The following is a 15,990-nucleotide window of genomic DNA, read 5'->3' as shown; positions in this document are numbered from 1 at the left end:
TGGATCAAAAAACATTTTGAAGAAAATTTTGACATGATTTTCAAATGTTCTAACTTTACCCCTTTTTGCAACTCAAGTATGAAATATGTATAAACAAAGTTTATGCATTAAAACCATTTCAAACAAGTTTGAAATGATCAAAGAAATACGATAAAAGCACAAATATTCAACAAATGCATTTATTTCAAATTTTCAATGATCCAAACCCTATTTATGTTTGAATACTGCCAAAAACACCTTGAAACATTAAATCTTTGTCACTTTCATTCAAAAGACTTTGGAATAAGTTTGTAAACATTTTTCATAAATAAGAAAACTTGTTTGAGTCACAAAACATGTGCAATATGAACAAATTTCTCAAAAAGCTCTTTAGGCCTTATACTATTCAAACATCAATATATACTACACAAAATGATTTAAGACCATGAAAATCAATTTTGTAGCACCAAACTCATGTATGCAAATTTATTTATGCAAAACAAAATAGGATAAATCATTCAAAGCTTAATATGTCCTATATTTTGATTTTTGACATTTTGAAACTCAGTTTTGCTTGAAAAAGATCTTGAAAATCCTCATAACTAGTCATGTTCGTTTTTAACCATCTTGAACCATTCCAACAAGTTTCAAATGATAGAACAAAGGTGTTCAAGTGGTTATTTGGCCTTAGAAACAAGGAAATCAAAAAGTCAACTCTTAAATCCCATATTTCCTTGAAAAATGCTACTAAGATGGGCAAAAATATTAAAAATATATTTTAAGTTTTTCAAACCATTTAGAAAAGTTTTATATCACAATTTGAAAATGTTCAAATGGTTTTTATGCCAAAAAATGTTCAAAAACAAAATTTGATATTTTAAACTCCAAAAACCTTTGAAACTTACATGTAATACTATGAAAAATTAAAACCAATACAAGTTATTAAGTTTCTTTGTTTAAGCGAGTTTAAAATATTGAATACAAGATATTTCAATTTATTTTACACTTAAAAGACTTACTAAAACCAAATTTCGTATTTTAAAGGCTTGACTTTAGCATAAATCATTTTCAAAGCAAAACATACAAATTCAAAGTCATTAAGTTTTGAATGCTCCCCCTAAATTTGTGTCTAAATATAAAAAAAAAAATTAAGCACATAAATCACATAGTCTAAACGTATACATCAATATCAACCATTTAAAGTAACACCTATACACAAATGGTCCTCAAAATAAGTATAAACATATCTCAACTAATTAACAATTAAAATCACATTCAACAAGCATATATATAACAATTTAGCACTCCATGTGCAATCAAGAATAGGCAATCAATTTCAAATTTATAAAAGTTTAAAGGTTACCCTTCTTTATTATACGTCTAGAGTTCCATTCTTCAAAAGCACATTATAGCTTTTTACTCTAGCACACCTATAAGAGATTCTTCACTTCATTTTTTATACCTAAATTATTTTGGGTCCTTGAGAGTTAGTAACCAAGTCTCTAATTCCTTTTAGAACCCATACTTGCCTAATTCTAAACAAAACTTTTCTCTTTATAGGACAAGTATATGTAGTATGACCATAAAAATGATGAAAATTGCATTTAATCATTTTATTACTTAAACTCTTATTTAAAAGCTCTTGTTTTTCATTCATCAAAACTTCAAATTTCTTTCTCAATTCTAAATTCTCTTTTTCTAGCATTTTACTTCTCTTTTGACAAGCTTTAAAATTCATTTTTAATTTATCATTTTTTTCCAAATCATTATTTGTATTTATCAAGAAACCATTTTCAACATTCAATTTTGAAATCATTTTCTTGTATTTCATTCTCATTGACTCAAATTCCATAACTAATTCATCAAAGGCATCTTACAATTTATCAAAAGTATATGAATTTGTCAATTAAATTAAAAGTTACTTTAGACTCTTCAAGAGCCAGAGACATGATGCATTTTGATCAAAAATTTATCTTTCATGTAGCTTATCCAACTACTGCCATATCTCATTTGAAGTGGAGCAGTTTGAGACCAAATTAAAGTTGTGAGAGTCAAGAGCTCTATAGAGTAAGCACTTGGTCTTGGCATTATCCATCACTTGATTCAAATAGTTTGCATCATTTGAAGGAATTTCAAACCCTTTTTCAATTACATTTCAAGCTCTAAAATCTTAACCCATTATGAACACATTTATCCACATTCTCCATTGACAAAATTCATATTTATCGAACATGGGAGCTTTGAGGATTATCTCACCATTTTAGAACATAAATTAAATCATAAGATCTTTACCTAATGTGGTTAAACCTATAAAAAGAGACCAAAGCATTGGTAACAATTATCAGTTTTTTAGGTGAAATGGTGATCCAAAATAATGAGTGAATTGGATTTTTTCAAATATTTCCCAAATAATAATTTCAAAACAATTGAAAGAAGAATTAAAACAATTAACTCCTTAATGAAAAATATGATGCAAACAACAACAATTAAGAAGCCTAAAAACAAATATAAACAATAATAAATATAAAAAGTGTAGGGATAGAGAAATTAAATATAAAAATTTATAGAGGTTCAGTCATTCTCCTCTAGGTACCTTCGTTTTCTATCTTAATTGTCCTCACCAAAGCCTCAATCCACTAATTAAAGAAAAGAGTACAACTCTATCTTTCTCTTAAGGCATAGATAGTAACCTAACATTTTTAACTTTCTAAGCTAAGTTACAACCTCTCAATCTCACAAGTACAAGAGGATACCTCATCTTTTGATTACAAAATCACTTAATTGAAATGTAATCTAGAATACCTTTCAAAGGCTAAGTGTTTTCCTAATGATGTACAAGGATATTGATGAATTAATACAACAAAGATGGCTTGGATACAACAAATAAGGAATTTTTGCTCTAAAACTCTTGATTTCTTTAAGAGAATAAAAATATGACTTGTTGATGTTTGCTCTGTTGTTTCTTCAACCTTCTTGGTGTGTTGAAATACCCAATTTATAGAGGAATTGAGGAACTAGCTATTGGAGAAGCTTAGGAAATGGAAACACATGATTTTCTTCTGGTCGTTGGAGCTTGTTTGGGATGAAAGGATCGATTGGTTCTTAAATTTCACTCTATTTTTCACCATTACAGCTGAGAGGATCAATTGGTTTTAGTACCTGATTGATTGGGTCATCAGATTTTGCATACTAAATGATTCTAGAAGAACAGTGCTACTAGTTGTCTCCTATTTTACACTCTACTCACTAATTTGATCATATCTTAAGTTGTACAACTACAAATCAAAAATTGTTTGAAGATTTATAACTTAGACTTAAAGATATTTCTATCTATAAAAAATTCATCATCGAATTCATTGTATTCGAATTATAGTGAATTTTCAAAACTACCCCTTATGCAGATTTTAAACACCTACATAGTGTCTAGTAAAAATTTAAAACTTTTTCTTAGAAAATTTAGATTTAGGTTTTGTTTAATTCATTAGAAAGTAGACTCAAAGAGCTTTCCAACCATATAAAATTTAAATATTAAAACTTTGTGAATTAATACAGAAAAATAAAATAAATTCAATGTTAGAAAAGTTTGTTCTTGTAAAATAACTTTCTTAAGTTAATCTATTTCTCAAAACCAATATTATCAAATTTGTGTTGAGTCCAAAATAAATAAGTTCACTTTAAAAACAACAACTAGATTTTCATTTAAGCTTAAATAAATAATATTTAAAAATAGTTTCGATTTGAGAAATAAAAAAAAATAAAGCAAGGTTTGTTTAAATTTTAAAAATCATTTTATTTATTTAGTACCAAAATAATAAAACTTAAGAACATGTACTAAATAAATCTTTTTCAAAATCTTGATCAAGCTTATTTAGCTTAATGTTCATCATTTCAAAATAAGGATCAATTCAAGACTAACATATTTGTTGTAGGGACCGAAACTAGTGGTTAAAAAAGTCAATCCATTGGTAGAGCATTGAATGTGTGCATGACACATTTATGCCAAGTGGCAGAAAAAATGGAAGGTTGAGAATAGAAAGATTCCACTTTGGAACATAGTGAGGGCAATATATGTTGAAGATTTTGATGATTAGTAGAAAAAAAAATTAGAAGCCATGGGATCAGGATCTGTTAATGATGCATTGGAAGTTCCTATCGAACATTAGTCTAAGGCATATTTTAGAACTAATGCAAAATGTGATGCAATGGACAATAATCTTGCTGAGGCTTTTAATGGTTGGATAGTTAATGCATGATGTAAGCCTATTATAAGTATGTTAGAGGAAACTAGAGATATGGTGATGAAGAGGATGCATGTGAAGAAGACTTGGGCATCAAAGTGGCCAAAAAACATATCACCAAATGTATTGGCGAAGTTGGAGAAAAAACATTTTATGTATGGAAACACCTATACATAACATGTTACATGAAAGAACCATTCAACCTAATACCAGTCTATTTTCTTCTCCAATCTTGTTAATCTGCAAAAAAGATGGCTCATGGCAATTTTGTGTTGATAATCATGCCCTTAATGTAGTAACAGTTAAAAATCATTTTCCTATTGCTATAGGTGATGAGTTACTTGATGAATTATATAGCACTATTGTTTTCTCCAAAATTGATCTTCGAGCAGGCTATCATCAAATTAGAATGGCCCCTGAAGACATCTATAAAATAGCCTTTTGCACAATCAATGGACATTTTAAATTTTTTGTCATGCCGTTTGGCTTGACTAATGCTCCATCCAATCTCCAGGCTCATTTGTTTTGACCTTTATTACGATGATACGTGTTGATTTTCTTTAACAATATCCTAGTTTACAACCATAACTGGGATGATCATCTTTGCCACCTATCTCAATTCTTATAGATTTTATAAGAGAACCAACTCTATGCCAAGCTGAGTAAATGTTTTTTTGGTTGCACCTTTTTTTATTATTTAGGCTATATTATTAGTAGCCAGGGTGTTCAAGTCGATCCTTTCAAAATTGCAACTATAATGGATTGGTCCCTCAACCCTCAAAGTTCTACGTGGTTTCCTTAGTCTCACTAGATACTATGGCAAATTTGTGCGCCATTAAGTTGACATTGATGCATCGCTCACTAGCTCAAAAAAGACCACTTTGATTGGTCCCCTATATCTTCTTCAGCTTTGACAGCCTTCAAGTCTGCTATGACCAATCTTCTTGTTCTGGCTCTTCTTGATTTCTCCCACCTATTCACTCTTGAGACTGATGCCTCCAATGCAGCCATTGGTGCAGTACTCTCTCAAAATGATCATTCAATTGCATTCTTTAGCAAAAAAATGGGGCCACATATGCAAGTAGATTTTACCTATGCTCGAGAAATGTTTGCTATCATTGTAGCCGTCCATAAATGGCACTAATACTTAGCAGTCCATTTGTTATATAATCACGAACCAACAAAGCCTCAAAAGGCTTATGTCCTAAACCATTCAAATGCTAGAACAACAAAAATGGCTTGCTAAACTTCTTGGGTTCCAGTACACCATTTGATATCAGCCAGGCAAATGGAATAAAGCAGCCGATGCCTTGTCACGATGCTTTTCCATCCATGCAAGTCACAATGTTATCTCTGGACCCCTTTTTTCTTTCTTGGACCAAGTACATCAATATTACCCTTGTACTGAGGAAGGTAAATCTATGATGGCTATTGTTCTGATAGACAACAAGTCATTTTCAGAGTTTTCTATTGCGAATGGCCTTCTATGGTATGCTGGGTGAATTGTTAATCAACAAACATTACTTAAAGAATTTCACTCCTTACTCATAGAAGGGCATGTGAAAGTATCTAAAACATTGGCTCGATTATCCACCAACTTTTTAGACAGATATGCGTACAACAGTTTAGGATTTTATCAAAACTTGTCAAGTATGCCGGTAAGCAAAATATTTAACCTCCAAGCAAAGCGGCTTGTTAGAACTCTTGCCTATCCCATCTCACATTTGGCAGGACATTGCCATGATTTTATCACTAATCTGCCAACAGTGCAAGGCAAATCCACCATCAGGGTGGTATCGATTGTCCAAATATGTGCACTTTGTTCTTCTACCCTTCTTAGTCATAGCTCCTCAATTGGTAGAGATATTTGCTAAGGAAATTGGCAAACTCCTTGCTATTCCTTGTTCTATAGTCAGCGATAGAGACCTTTCTTTCACAAGTGCCTTCTGGAGGAAATTATTCAAACTTCAAGGCACTGAAATGAGAATTAGTAATGTCCTCAATCGCTGCCTAGAGGCTTATTTACGATGTTTTGTCAATGAGTAACCTCAACACTAAGTTCACATTTTACACTGGGTAGAATGGTAGTACAATACCTCATACCATTCCTCAATTCGAATGACTCCATTTGAAGCCATTTATGCATACCTCTGCCAACAATTGCTTCTTACATTTCTAGTAGCTCCAACATAGCTTATCTTGGTGATAGACTGGTTGAGCGTTAAAATATCCTAAAATGACTGAAAGCTAATCTTGAAAGAGCCCAAAACTGTATGAAAATGCAAGCTAACTACCACAAAATGGAATGAATTTTCAATGATAGAGACTGGGTGTATGTGAAACTACAACCCTGTCACCAACATTCTATTGTCCATAAGACACCAAAAACTTGTAAAAAAATATTGTGGTCCATTCCATATCCTGCGTTGAATTGGACTAGTGGCCAACCATCACCGCTCTCTTACCCGCTGCGAGACCTTGCTGTGAATGAGTAACCTGCTCTCACACCATAAAAGGTTCTTAAGACAAAAAAGTGCAACACAATGGTACTACCCTCAACCAACTACTCATATAGTGGAAGCACTTACCAAAAGCAGAAGCTACTTGGGAGTGGGAACACAACTTGACATCTAATTATTGTAAACACTTAATTTTATTCAAGATTTTTTATCGTTTAATTCTAGCTTGTTTTTGTAATTAAGTGTCAATTCTCACTTTTTGAACTAATTACATGATCCATTTTTAAATACAATAAATTTTACTATGACCCACATTGAGTTGTATAACACCTGAAATAACGAAATAAAAAGCCTAATGAAAGAATCATCCATCAATGACTCATTGTTGACCGTTAAATATAAAAAAAAATAAAAAAATAAAAATGTATATAAAGAATAGATATAAAAAAAGCTTGGCTCAAGTAAAGTTATTAGAGTCCAAATGCAATTAAACTAAAACAAAAAAAAACTCAAACCAAGTCCAAAATAAGTAAAAACAACCAACAAAAATCCAGACCGCAAAGTTAGGCCCAATTATAAACTCCAGGCCCGTAACTTTCTTTGTAAAACTTAAGCTATGGCCATTTCGGCTTAAGCTTGTTGCATGAACACGTGAAAGGAAATGGGCTTAAGCTTGCTGCATGAACGCGTGAAAGGCAAGGAAAAACGGTTGCATGAAAAACTAATGAAGATGTGATAGGAGAAATTTGGGACGTGCAAGGGAGAGGGTTGCCTAAAAAATTTTTTTTGAGGGAACGTGGGGCGTGTGCAAGGGAGAGGGCAGCCTAAAAATTTGTTAAACTGCATGAAGAGGGAACATGAAGCAGCAGAAAATGGGGCCATGCACGGGACGTGAAGAACAGCCACAAACGAAATGGCCTGGGACGTGGGGCATTCCGGATGGGCTGCTAGGAAGAGAGAAAAAGAACCAGTGGCAGCACAAACAAGAAACGGCAGGAAGGGAAGAGAAACAAGCATCAGAAGGATGTGGGAGGAGGAACAAAAATGAGGGGCAGCTGGACCAGACGTGAAGAACGGCAAGCATGAAACTGGGCAAAAAAAAAAATGAGCACCAGAACGTGAAACCAAAAATTAAAAAAAAAAAAAAAAAACTGAAAGCAGAGAAGAACAGACAGTAGAAGAACGCAGAAAAGAAACAGGCAGAAGAAAACGTGAGGCAGAAAACGCAAAAAAAAAGAAAAAAAAAAAAAAAGAAAAAAGAGGGCAGCAGTACCTGAAAGCAGAAGAGGAAAGGGAAAACAAACGTGAAGCTAGCAGTGAAACGGAAAAAGCATAACAACTCTTTTGGCAACTCCATGCCAATGGCGGCTCCATCTCACCTACCATGTAACATATGCCAAAAATCCTTCCCCGACAATAGAACGTGGTTGAACGTTTAAGTTGATAATATTTGTTAAATACTGCATATATAAGTTTGTATGTTTAATAATGTTAGAGTTTTTATTAATACGGTATATAACTTGAAAGGTTGAGATGCAAATTTTTAATTATTTGAAAGTTTATGATGCAATTTGTACATTTTATTTTTTAAAATATCAATTTATATATTTTTTTCAGAATTCAAATACCAAAACTGTAATTAACGTTTTTTTTTTTATTTAAATCTCATTTGCTAATTACTTGATTGCCTGAACTAAGTAATTAACTTGAATGCAGGCTGTAACAACAGTGAATAGCCAGGTTTCTTCAGTCCAACTTATTGACTAACTTGAACCCGTGCTGTGTTTTGGTTGATTCAAGGCAAAGGTCGCAAGAAATTGATTGTTCCTCTAATGTTTTCAAATGTAAAAGATTGTAGATTTGAACGATTAATTACTCAAAAAACTTAAATATATTTAGCACTACAACTCATTTTCAACATGAATATGCATTTATCTCTCCTTAGGTTGGATTAAAATATGCATATCCCATGGATTAATCTACAAATACATTTCAAAACACCGTAACAAAAGAGAGAGTTTGAATATCAATAAGTAAAACTATTAAAAAAATAAAATGTGCAATATGAAAATAAAATATTGCACAAAAGTACTTTTTCAATGTCTTGTGCAATTTACTCTCAAACAAAGATCAAATTTGTTTATCCAGAAATTAATCTCCACCCAATATCTTCTTAGTTCTTACCAAAGAGTTTCTCTTTTTTTTTTCTTAATTAATTTTGAATTGATTCCTTTTAATATGACAATTGAAATTAAAATTCTCCTATATGCAGTTGAAGTTTTAAACTTCATAAACAGAGCAAGAAAGTTTACCTGTATCCATTAATTCATTAAGATATATTTACAAAAATTAATTAATTAGTAATTAATTATTAAATGAACATCATAATACTCATAACTTACGAAATTTAAAAAAGTCACACAATATGTAGAGTAATATTCCCATTTTAATTGTCCACTACAGCGAATTGAAAGCCAAATAACAAATTTTAATTTCAATAAAATCAGTATTATCAATTGAAAGATTTTGAACACGTTCATGAATATGTTTACAATAGAGGGTTTCTTCGATACAGGCTTAGTCGTGATTGCTATCAAACATAGATTCTCTATTTGTTTAAGATGTATGTATTTACTGTTCACTGCTGAGGTTTTTTAAACTTTAGTTTTTTTCCTTTTTCATTGCATTGCACCCAAAAGGAAATTGATTCAATATAATCCAGAGTAAGAAAAATCCGTAAAAAAAAATATGTTAATTTAAGTATTAATGTCCTTTAGTGATATCAACAAATGTTTCTTGGTGAACTCGTTAGTTCACATAGCTACCTTAAAAGATGATATAATATTGGAATTCAAATCACAATTTCTTTCTACTCCATTGTAGTTAAAAAAAACAAAAAAAAACAACAACAACAACAAATGTTACCTGGTTCCTGCCATTAAAGAATCTACCAATAATGAATGATATATACCTATATTTAAACTGGAGACTCATGATCTCGAATATCCTCCACCTCTTTACAAATTACAGCAACATAATAAAAATTCCCTGGTTTAACTGCTAAATGTATAGCCCCATCAAGAAGATGAGTTGCCAGTTCTTCAAGGTGGTATTCCCGAGTAACAAGATCCCAGTTATAGCTATCATTCACCCGCGGCAAAGGCAGACTTGTCACACCTGCATTTTGTTGAATGATTTTGCTACTTGTATCATTTTCTAGAGATACCAACATTTGCATCCTTTTCAGCAGCAAAACGAAGTCCTCTTCACTCTTCACCAGGCTAAGCCGTACATATCTGCTTTCAGCGCCGAACAAGCTACCATCACGTCCGGTTACATTGACAGAGTTGAGCTAGCACGGCGTTGCAGTCTTTATCCTTTTCTCTGTCACACTTCAGCCATTCAAAAGCTGCCATTGAAAACAAGCTAGTTGTTGAGATTACAAGTTCTCGTGCTTATAGTAGCGGATTTAGAATTTTTTTCAGAGTTCACATTTATAATATAAATAAAAATTATCGAAGATTTATTAATTTTAGATAAAATGTGTAGAGGAAAAATTTGTTTTTCAATTTTTTGTGATGTTTTCTTTGGTCATATGTGATGGTAAAAGAGTTAATGATTACCTGGAGAAGGTGTTCTGACCTTTTGGGAGAAAGAACAGCGCTGAGGCTCTAGTTCCTGGATTGAAAATCGTTTGGAAATGGACATAGTTTTGCTCAACTTTCTCCGACAGTTCCTCATTGTTTTGTATCCGAAGTGGAACATTTCCTTTACTTCCTTTTCAGCGGCTACTTTTAGCAGCTTCAGAACTTTTAGCTGAGTCTCTCGAGGAACACCATAGGTGCTTAGACTCATATATGTTAACATCCTTTGATACACAGCCTCATCTTTTATTATTGTCCATCTGCAAAAAAAAAAAGAAAAGAAAGGTAACTTATAATTGAGAATTTCTAATGTTTATAATCATCAGAAGGATAGAAAAAAAATTCTTACCCGGATCTGCTTCCGCCATGTCCGGTAAGCGTGGAGAGAGAGAAAATCATGAGATCTTCATCTGCTGGAGCTGGGATTGGTGTATAATGTGGCCAATGGTAAGCAAGATCAAGGATTGTCTTGACAGATGGGCCTTGAAGAACTGCCTTATTCAATTTGCCATCAGGATTGTTTGGAGAAGTCACAAGCTCGATAAAATCCCCTTGAGAATCTCTTTTGTTCTTGTACAACGAAGTATCTCCTCCGAACATATAATCCTCAGAATTGAAAAACTCAGTTTGTTCCCTGTAAACCTGTTATAATTGCCAATTGAATCACCTGAGGATTACAATTTAAAACGCATCAGCAAAAGCTATGAAATCTTGAAGTATTAATTGGGGCCTCAAACCTACAGGATAGTATGGGGTTGAGGCTACGACTCTTGAAGGTGAAGATGGATCATTAGTGGAGAAGGAATGCACTGCTGCATGAAGAAGCTGGGTAGCACCGGCACCAAAAATAATGAATCTTCCGTCAGTGACTGCATTTCCAACGACTGCGTAAAGTTTCCGAATTTGGGTCTCCACCTTTTTTGAAATGAGATAACCATCGTTAAATTCGTAGCTCATCCGATGCCATCTAGGAAGTACAATGGTGGTACTGGCTGCATGCTTTCGCCAAAAGGGCTCCAAAAACATAGGATCTCCACTGCAAAACAAATGAGTCAAACCTCAATCGCTTTTTTGGTGCAAGATTCTCAAATACTGATAACTCTAAGTTCACATTCTCTGCAATAGAAAGAGTAGCCAAATTACCTATCAGCGTCGGCGATACATGCCGCGAAGAATTCAGAGCAGTCAGGGCCTCCATAGCAGGCATTACACTCACAAACAGGTTTTCCAGCCATAATTGATCCATCCAAGAAAGCTCTTCCATGTCCTGAACATGAGATGGATGCCACAGCTTCAGCTTCTGCAGCAGCATTTTTAGTCCAACTTTGCTCCGATTGGCCATGGAAGTACAGGCTAACAAATATCAGATTAAGTATCATGGAACAACTTAGAAAAATTGTACGCTTGAAGCTTGTAATCTTACCCATGTTTTCCCTCTTTTTTCTTTGTAGTCACTCCTAAGCTTAACCCTACGTGTCAAAGGCAGAAAGATGTATAGCTGCTTTATATGGTGGTAGCAAACTAGCAATGCTGCTTCTGCTACTGATTAATTAGGATCACGTTTAAAATGAAAAACAAACTTTGATTATTAAATTTTACAAGACCTTTTGGACTTTCAAACGCGGTTTAATTGTTTATATAAAGACGAAAGAAGTAAAAAACAATATATATATATATATATATAAACAAATCAATGACTCCAAGTAAAAATATATAAATGTGCATGGTAGATAATAACATGAAACTTTCTACCTACAAGAGGTTTGTCTAGTAGTTAATAAGGGATTCGATCTCCTTGTAAATTTGGATCCGGTTTTTGTAAAAATAAAACCTTAAATACAACAGGGTCAATATAAAAATATGCATATTTAAAATATTTTTAAAAAATTAAACTCAAACGAAACTTAAGGATACCAAATTAAAAAAATAAGAAGAATTATTTAGTACACTAATAATAAAATTTTTTAACTCCACAAATGAAGTTAAAATGAAAACACTTATCTCACTTTTTTCTTTTAATTAATTTTTTTAAACATATAAGGGACATGTCATAATTTTAATCCTACTTGTAAAATTAAAAAAATTTACTATCATCAATGTATTTGATAATTTCTCAAAAAATAATATGAAACTTTTTAGCTATAGTAGTACGAGGTATATATGCTTTTAAACAAATGAGAAATTAAACATAGTTGACTCCGAAATCTTCTAGGAAAGTTGGTTTGAGGGTTAATATAATTAGTTTAATCACAAAAGAGAAGTTAGGGGGAAGAATCCTCTATTTTTGCATGGCCCTCTTGTAAATTTATTTTGTAATGCCCCCGATGCCTAACCACATTTCAATACTTTGTTCTTCCTAACTTAAACCTTTATATATATATATATATATATATATTCTTCCGGGTGAGAATGTTGCGTCTGAAGCAATAATCACAACAATACAGAAGCAATAGACAACAATCAATAATCAAATGCGTAGGAAAAATAAAGCACACCAAGATTTACGTGAAAAACCCTCCAGTGTAGAGGGAAAAACCGCGGGCCACCAGAAAAATCTTCACTATCAAATAATAGTTATACAAAGTTCTTCTCTAGCTAAAACTAGAGCTAATCAACAACTAGAGAAACAATTGGAGAAATCTCACCAAATAAGTGACTCAACAAATACACCCTGGATTTGTTCCTAGAGAGCTTCAAACCCGATCTTCACCGTTCAGAATGTATAACTCTGAATCATAAACCTCCTGACAAGGTTCCAACTCAATCGGACCACGGATCGACTTCCATTTAACCAACTCTCCCTTCTCCTTTTTCTCTCTCTGCTTTTCCTGGCTTTTCTTCTTTTTCTGCTTGGTTGTCGACACACACCTTAAACAACCCCACCTCTTTTTTATTAAGTAGCTAGGGCTCTGTGTAAAATAAAAGATCAAGGCCCATGGCCTTTACTTGGTCCAAAACCACTTACATGGGACTGGACCCCATTTTCCTAACAATCTTCCCCTCCAGTCCCATTAGAAGGAGATTCATCACCATAGCAATTTCATTTGGAACTTACCTTGGCCAGGGAACTCATTCCGGCCAAGTTACTGCAAAGCTCAAGCTTTTCCCTGAGAAGTATCTTAGTCAACATATCTGCCACATTTTTATCAGTATGGACTTTCTTCAATAGCATCTGCTGTTCTTCAATCACTGAACGTAACCAATGATATCTAACATCAATGTGCTTTGTTCTAGCATGGTACATGGTATTCTTACTCAAATCTAAAGCACTCTGACTATTACAAAATACCACATATTCTTTTTGATTCAACCCCAATTCAAAAAGAAAACGTTTCATCCAAAGCATTTCTTTACATGCTTCAGTTGCTGCAATATACTCAGCTTCTGTAGTTGACAAAGCAACACACTTCTGCAACTTAGACTGCCAAGATACAGCTCCTCCTGCAAAAGTGAACAAATACCCTGAAGTAGATTTCCTACCATCAAGATCGCCTGCCATGTCAGCATCAGTAAACCCTTCTAAAATTGGTTGTGAAACTCCATAAGTCAAGCACATTTTTGAGGTACCCCTCAAATATCTAAAAATCCATTTCACTGCTTCCCAGTGAACCTTTCCTGGATTAGAAAGAAATCTGCTCACTACACCAACTGCATAAGCAATGTCAGGCCTTGTACAAACCATAAGATACATTAAAGAACCGACTGCAGAAGAATAAAGAATACTAGACATAGCTAGTTGCTCTTTCTTAGACACTGGACAAGATTTCTTACTTAGATGAAAATGGTTGGCAAGTGAACTGCTAACTGATTTAGCATGTTGCATGTTGAATCTACCAAGCACTCGTTCAACATACTTTTCCTGTGACAACCACAGCTTTCCAGCTCTCCTATCTCGGATAATGTCCATACCAAGAATCTGTTTTGCTGGACCTAAATCCTTCATATCAAAGGACTTAGACAATTGTTCTTTCAACCTGCAAACCATACTAGTATCTTGTCCTACAATCAACATATCATCAACATGTAATAATAGGATAATGAAGTTACCATTAGGGAATTGTTTAATATACACACAAGAATCCGCTGCTGTTCTTTTATAGCTATGACTCACCATAAAAGAATCAAACTTTTTGTACCACTGTCGCGGAGCTTGTTTCAAGCCATACAAGCTTTTCTTTAATTTGCAAACTAAGTGCTCTTTCCCTTTCACTTCAAAACCCTCAGGCTAATTCATATAAATGTCCTCCTGCAAATCACCATGCAAAAATGCAGTTTTAACATCAAGTTGCTCAAGCTCAAGATTCAAACTAGCTGCCAATCCAAGTACCACTAGAATAGAACTCGTTTTTACAACTAGAGCAAAAATCTCATCAAAATCGATGCCTGGTTTCTGAGAAAAACCTTTTACTACCAATCGAGCTTTGTACCTCACTAGTTTGTCACCATCCTTTTTCAACTTGAACACCCATTTATTCTTTAATGGCCTCTTCCCTGTTGGAAGTTTAACAAGATCATAAGTACCATTCTTTCGCAATGACTCCATCTTTTCTTTCATTGCTTTTAACCAGTGCTCTCTATCCGGAGTAGCCTGCACATCTTGAAAGCTTTTTTGCTCCCCTTCACTGGTAACTAAAATAAAATCTGAACTTGGATACCTGGTAGATGGCCTGCGCTCTCTAGTAGATCTCCTAGGCTGAGACTCTACATCACTTAACGCCGAAGGTAGCTCCCCCTGCTCAACACTCTCAGGTAGAGAAGATTGCTCCCCCTGCTCAAAACTAATAGCATCTGGCTCATCACCAACTGTAGCTGGCTCATCCATATCCCCAAGTTCTGTTTCTGGCTCATTTTCACCATCTGTGGCTCTTTCCTGTGAAATCCCTGTCGGTGTTGAAACATCACACTCAACAGTAACTCGTGTAGTCTTCTCATTTTTCTCAAGGTCTGTTATGGTTTCTTTTTCATGAAAGACCACATCTCTGCTTCTGACTGTCTTTCTCTTTACTGGATCCCATACCCTGTAGCCAAATTTCTCATCACCATATCCTACAAACACACACTGTGTAGCTTTACTGTCAAGCTTTGATCTCTGCTCTTTCGGCACATGCATGAATGCTTTACACCCAAAAATTTTCAAGTGAGAGTATCAAGCATCTTTTCCTGTCCACACTCTTTCTGGAATGTCAAAGCCCAAAGGAACTGATGGTGACCTGTTAAGTAAATAACAAGTTGTGTTGACTGCTTCACCCCAGAATGGCTTTGGTAATTTTACCATTCTCAACATACATCTGACTTTTTCCACAATGGTGCGATTCATTCTTTCAGCTATACCATTATGCTGCGGTGTTTCAGGTTCTGTCCTCTCATGCCTGATCCCATGCTTTGAGCAATATTCTTCAAAGCCTTTAGATGTGTATTCCCCACCATTATCAGTTCGAATACACTTCAAGGGTAACCCTGTCATCCTTTTAACCATGGCATGAAATTTTTAAAAATACTGCAGTACCTGACTTTTGTATTTCAACATATACACTCAAGTTTTACGTGAAGCATCATCAATAAAAGTAACAAAATATCTGCTACCACCTAATGACTCAACCTCAATGGGACCACATACGTCAGAATAAATTAATTCCAATCTATTTTCTTTTCTCTGAGAACTTTTACGAA

The 15,990-nt window shown here is 33.9% G+C and overlaps 1 pseudogene; it reads right to left on the bottom strand.

Annotated features, from left to right (window-relative positions):
- Positions 1–9,589: 9,589 nt before the first annotated feature.
- LOC149516766 (tryptophan aminotransferase-related protein 4-like) lies at positions 9,590–11,747 on the bottom strand (annotated as a pseudogene).
- Between the last annotated feature and the right edge of the window lie 4,243 nt (positions 11,748–15,990).

The sequence above is a fragment of the Durio zibethinus genome, chromosome 9 (genome assembly GCF_047325235.1).
Source record: "Durio zibethinus cultivar Kanyao isolate XHJ-2024 chromosome 9, ASM4732523v1, whole genome shotgun sequence".
NCBI classification, from domain to species: domain Eukaryota; kingdom Viridiplantae; phylum Streptophyta; class Magnoliopsida; order Malvales; family Malvaceae; genus Durio; species Durio zibethinus.
The sequence above is the reverse complement of the archived record's forward strand: the minus strand, read 5'-3'. Positions and strand labels throughout refer to the sequence as shown.